This window comes from Aythya marila, assembly GCF_965140915.1.
Source record: "Aythya marila genome assembly, chromosome: 4".
Lineage (NCBI taxonomy): Eukaryota > Metazoa > Chordata > Aves > Anseriformes > Anatidae > Aythya > Aythya marila.
In genome coordinates, this window is record NC_139045.1 from 6,638,772 (window position 1) to 6,645,401 (window position 6,630).

Here is a 6,630-nt window from a genome sequence, read left to right on the forward strand (position 1 = left end):
TCCTTGATCAGACAGCTAAGGCTGTCTTTATCCCCTGAGTACTTTACTCCCTGGTGTAATAGCTGTCACTGAAAGATATTTCCTTCATTTTGGAAGGCAAAGGTGAGCATGCCACAAGACTGATTCCTGTGACGCAACATGCATTTGTTGGCAGTGCCTAATTATAGCACAGAAAAACTACCGGCTTCCCCTCCCGAGGACAGAGTACACGATCTCCGCAGTACGCCTGCACTCTGCTCTCAACTTCTTCCTGTGTCACGCTGCCCACTGACACCGCAGTAAAACGGCACTCGATCATTCCTCAGGCTGCTGTGAAACAGCAGCGCTCTGGAGATTTCTCAGCCTGCCTCCCTCCTCAAGTCTAAGCTGTGCCAGATCTAGGTAGTTGGCTGTTTCCTCGAAGATTTCTAAGTCACTTTCTCGCTCCGAGATACCATCAGAGTCTCGTATCAACTCTGCACGTCACCCCAGTGCAGGGAGATGCAACATCTGCAAAGTAAAAGCATTTTGTAAAAATCTCTTTATTTTTTCCCCTCTAATCAGCAGTGAAAGCAACCGACACGAAAAGTAGGCTATAATCACATCACATCAAAGTTCAAAAGGTTTCCTTACTTTACAGGAAAGGTGAGCCTAATGGCTGTGAAAGATAAAAATTAAATGGAAAATGAAAAAGAAATACACAGTAATTAAGAGGCATTTGTCTAGATCAACACGCAAGGAGAGTGCTCCTGGAAAACAGAAAAAGATTTAGTGCCCCTTCTTTTTAGAGAAGAAAGTCTTTTATTGAAAATTATTCTTGTCATAAGTATCTATATTTAGTTTATTAAGATACTTGAGAATGTTTTAAGCTGCTTCCCCAGGAGGCACTGAATTATTTTTCTTCATTTTTTTCACACTTTTATGTGCGTTTGGTGCCTGAGCAAGATGTTATTTTGATAGCTTCAGGGACAGAAATGTTCTAATTTTTCAGAAAGCAGGTACAGTAGAAATGAATGCCACACACCATCCCTCAGAATGTCTGTCCAACAAGACTTGGTTTGTCAAATATCCTAAACTATGTAAGGCTGAGCACATCATTTAGTCTGAGAGTACCTGAGCCCTCCACGCCTAATTGCGGCCGTGTTTGTTTTTCTGATACAGGAGCTATGCAGAGATCACAAAACCATTTAACAAAGGCCACCAAATATTCAGGAAGGACTAACAAATTCTTTTTCCCAGTTAACTTGAAATTTAAATTGCTATGACAAGAAAATTAGTATCTTTAGATGCCACTAATAAGTCTTTAAACCAGTTTTTTTTTCAGAGTTTTGAGGTATTTTTTTCCAGATAAAGTCCCATTATTAAAAAAAAAAAAAAAAGTTACTTTTTCTTGAATGGCTGCAAAGAATGCTTGACCAAGAAGAAAAAAAGTTTTCAGGAGTGGAGAAACAAGGTCAACCTTGCTTTCTATTTTGCAAAATTTTCAACGACGTGCCAACCATGTTTCATGACTATCATGTGTGTCACAAGCCACCCGCCCGGAAATACTGCCCTGATCCATCCCCGTAACCATAATGATGAATCGTGTAACAACTGGCTAATTTCAGTATTGGTGATTTAGAGTCATCAGCAATATTTCCCAAATTACACTGACAGCAAACTAGAATAGTATTCCTTCCTTCCAAGAGCTATATTTGGCTGTAATTACCTGGGCATTTGAACTCCAAGCAACCTCTTGGACATTTTAATTGGGACATACCAAAACCTGAAAAGATCAGGCAAATCTTTAAAGATGAGGTTGCTCAAGGGACGGAGTAAAATGAGTCGTAGTAACACGATACTTGGATAGTTACATCCATTGTCCAAATACATTGCATAAACTTCTGGCAGTTCAAAGACAAACCAAACCAAACAAAAAAACATTAAATATTTCCGTGGACTTTCCTATTTACCTAAATCATTAGAGTGAAGTGTGTCAATATAGTATCAGACAATTAAAACACGGCAGTGTACAAAGCTATGTAATAATTCTGCCAGGGAAACAGCATTAGTTTGTATAAAACCTCCTGTCTCAACTAAGACGAAGGGCATTAAATACACAAGTATAAAGTACAGTATCAGTGTCCTGATTGGCACGGGCCAACTAATTGCCTGTAAGTAACCAAACAATGAACTCAGAATGTAGTGAGCCAGCTGAATTGAAGCCTACGCATCTGATCAAGCAATGCAGCACGCTGTGAAGCCTGACCAGCCTTACCTGTAGCAGGGAGCCCATAAAATACGTTACCTAGCCTGTCTGAATAACGAACGGTCATCCTGATCGTCGGATCTGGACTTTTACCTTGTATTAGGCAAATTGTTCAAAGCGTTTGTCGAGCCCAAATGCTCCTCAAAGACTGCGGTTTGCTCGGTACGTTTGCATCCTGGAACAGGCATTGGAGGAGCAACCAAATGAGGACGGTCTGAATCTGACTAGTAATCAGTTACCTCAAAGTAATAAAAAAAACAGACATATCTTGAAAGTGCAACAGAGACTCCTTTGATGTCTCCTTTAGTAAACACAATAGGCCAAATTAGGTACTGCCGTCAGCTGCTGCAAGAGCCTCGGTCCTTTTCAGTAAGAGTGCTACAGCCTCAGCACTCAGTCTGCTGGCAGCCAGAGGGGTCAAAAAGCAGGTACAACGAGGAAAAACAACCAACTCCGAAGTCAGGGGGTGAAGTAGGTCACCATTAAGCACCTTTCTGAACAGATCTCCAAGTGATGTAACCCAGCCTACTGGAGCTGATAACGCTGCTTTGCTCCAGAGAGGTGTTTCACCTGCTCAGTTCAGCCTGCGTTAGCTGATCTCAGCAGCTGTGCCTACCCTCTCAGCCCCTCACACCCCTACGTTAGGATGCTATTTTGCCATATATATATATAAGTATAATTTGTGCTTGCTTATGAATGTAAAGAATTCATCCAAAAGGAGAAAGCTAACGTAGTTAATAACTACATGGCAACACAACTTTTTTTTTTTTGCAAATGGGCATCGTAATTGCACTGTGCATATGCCCACCTGTGAGGTTTCATGCTTCAATATCCATAGGGCTGAATCAGCACAGAAAATAAACATTCCTTTGACACAAACTGCTGCTGACTTGAAAGGAGTATCTCTTTCATTGAGATCAAATGGTAGTCTTTCTAGAAAAAAAAAAATAAATCTGTGAATACTAATAAATATCCTGTAGCAGTTTTCAGACATTCAGTTGTTTAAGTCTGTGAAAATAACATGATGAACTTTATGTTGTCAAAACTTTCTGCTTGTAAAATAGCTCTTGCTTCTCCTAAGGATTTCAGGAGAAGAGAAAAATCTTCCCCTGAAAAAAAAAAAAAATGTTGTCACTACAAGACTAAAGAAGTCCTAAACAATGAAGTGCTAAGCAAAATCCTGAAGGCCAAAAGATTTTGTGGAGTCTGTTGATCTTGGTGTAAGGTGCTGAAGTATTTTAAATTCTTGTGAATCCCACACGGCGTTGTGTGAGCTCTGAGCCCTCAGCATGCTATTCTTCAATAAAGTGCTCAAGCTTTTCACCGAGACTTGCATGTGGACCTAAATGTTAGATCTGACATCTCCCTGCATATAGCAGCAAAACCTTAAAATAGCTTATTGTGCTTTGCCCCATGACCTAGCAGTGAGACAGAAAGCCCTGCTATACAAAGGGAACATGTGGGATAGCTGGGAAATTGTTTCAGTGAGGATGTCAGAGAAGCTGTTGAAGAAATAATGCAAGATGAAGAGTTGCCAGGCTGGATCTTTGATCTTGTATTCCTTAGAAAGGTAACTGCTGCCTAACACATTGACCTTGGGCTGGACTCCAGATGTGAAAGGGTTTTACCACGTCTTCCCAACAGAAAGTGAAGAAATGGCCCTGGAGGTAGCAGCTGGGAGCTGAGCACATGCTACGAAGGCTGGAGCTGTGACCTTGCCATCCTTCTTGAAGGGGAGAAGCCCCCAGCTATACGGGAAGGGCTGCTGGCCTTCGGTATTTAAAACACGGATCAGATGGAACCCAGTGACATCCCCAAACCTGTTTTTCTTCCACTGTCATGTAATGGCAGCACTCGGGTTGGCAAGCTCAGTCTTTTTTTTTTTTTTTTTTTTTCAATTTGTTGCATTAAAAATAGGTGATCGAACGATCTTATTTTATCAGCTTTCCCCTGTGATCTTATTCCTCACAGTCTCCGCCGAATCAAATGGGTCCCCAATAAGGTGAGATTTGCTCAGACTGAAGAGGGATTTGACTTGCAACCTCGATTTATGATAATTAAAGGAAAAACAAGTTGGACAGGATGCTGAAGAGAAAATTGAGGCCTGGTAATACGTGCAAACAGGGAGAAGCTGTTGTTGTTTTTCATCTTCTTAGTGCTTTGTTTTCCAGCAGCAGAAGCTGTTGTGTTTTGTCTCTTCCAAACAGAAACTAATAATGAGCTACGGGATGCACTAATGAGAAGGGTGGCTTTCTTTTTTTAAAGTAATTTTTTATTTTCCTGAAAAGGAAGACATTTTCCTCTTTCCTCTCAGCTATATGAAGTGTTGCATATGGAATGCTGCTCGAAGCCTTGGGTGCTCGGTTGATCCACCTGTTTTGGAGACAGGTAGCATGGGAGAAGCGTAAAAATGGCTGGTCTAAAGCAAGCAGAAGTGAAAATTTAACACTGATGTGCAAGCCAGCTACACTTAACTAAGGCTGGGCTGCTTTTCCCTCGAGTCCTCTCCATTCTGAGAAAAGTGCTATAACAATATATCAAGGCGGTCTCCATTCGTGCTTGCACTGCTGGAACATCATGAAACAGCTGAGAGGGGCTGGCACAATCAGCCCTCAGAGGGTACTGACCATTTGGCTGCACTGGGCCCTGTAATGCTGCACTTAAAAAACAAACAAACAAAATTTAGGGAGAGAATTTGAGTCAAGTAGGCTATTCCCGGTATTTTTGCAAACCATTCATTACCATGCCACATCTACTGAGCTATTTTGCATAATAAACGTCAGAAAACCTAACCTTGCTCCACTGGCACACAAGGATTGGGCATGGTAATACCTCCATTCAGCCACTTCTGAGGATTAGCTTCAAAAATCAAATTAAAACGAAACAAACCCAAATAGACCGGGCAGTTGCACAGTAAGTTGCAACACCCATCTTCAGCAACCCTCATCTAAGCCTCTTGCATTTTGCATTTTTAATATGAGGGATCTGTGCAAGTAGCATGCAGTACACCTACTGCGTATGGTAAAGGTGAGAAACCTGGGTGTGTGCCACATCGTGGGTATTCCTATTGAAGTAAAATATTTATTTGAGGTTATTAATATCCCAAAACTGAGGGGAAAACACACAGTTTTCACCCTGCAGTTTGAGGAAAAGGAGATGAGGGTGAAAAGCATGACATTCTCCAGGCAGGGCTGTGTGCCGTGACTCGCAGAAGTTGTCCCAGCACTGTACCTACACTTGGTTTTCATACCTAAACAAATCGTTATTTTTAATCTATTGTCCCAATTGTATTTAATGGCATTTAAACTGATGTGTTTGTTTGAAAAAATGACCATTAAGCACCACAAAGTGTTTCTCTAAAAAGGAATACTGAAGTGATGTATGCAAACCTGTGTCTGAGGAACAGCTATAACCAAGAACTATACTAAATACAGAGATACTGATTTTAACATGTAACTGCTGAAATGCAGGTAAACAAAACCTGATTTACCAAATTAACAATACCCATCATCAATTTGTTAATTATTACCTATTAGCAGGGAAAACTACACACTCTCAGCAGCATGTTTGTGCTTTATTCCTTAAATTGTACTGCAAAATGATAATGTTAAGGGAGATCTAGAGTCTTAATAGAGAGGTTATTAGTCTCAAATAATAATTAAAAGATGTGGAACTGAAACGTTGCTAGGTACCCCGGTTTTCTGAGATGACAATAAAGAAGTTCAGGAAGTTTATAAGCAATTTAAGAGAGAGGAAATGTCTGTGACAGAAAGGAAGATGTACTGAAGATTTGGAGCAGTAAAAATATCCTTAATCCAGACTGGGGCAAGGACCAGCAAGGTGTTTTTCTGCAGTACTCTTGATTAGGACAACAGGAATATTAACGCAGTAGTCGGGGCTCCATTTCCTGACTGTGGTATTTAATACAATTGAAGCGATAAGCAGAAAACGTAGATTACAACAGAAAAAAATACAAAAAAAATGTAGGAAGAACGCAGACGGGCTGAGCGTGCCGCCTCCCCTACACCCCCCCCCCTCCGTATCTCGGGGCCCCGCTGCCCCCGGTCGCCCCCTCAGCAGGGGCAGCGCTCTGAGGCGCTCCGCGGAAGGAGACGGCAGCGCGGAGAGAGAGAGGCGGCGGAGGGATACCGCCCGCCCGCCCCAGCGCAGCCGCGTAGACCCGGCGGCCGCCATTTTGTGTGCGCGCAGCCACGCCGGGGCAGGGCGGCGGCCGGGCGGGGCCCCGCCGTCATCAGCCGCGCCGGGCTGCGGGGCGAACTCTCGCGAGACCGCCCCCGCGGGAACACACAGGGGCAGGGGCGGAGAGCGGGCGCCTCGGCGGACCCGCCCTTCCCCGCCCCGCCTCTCACCGGAGGCCACGCCCAGTGGGCGGAGCCAGCGGG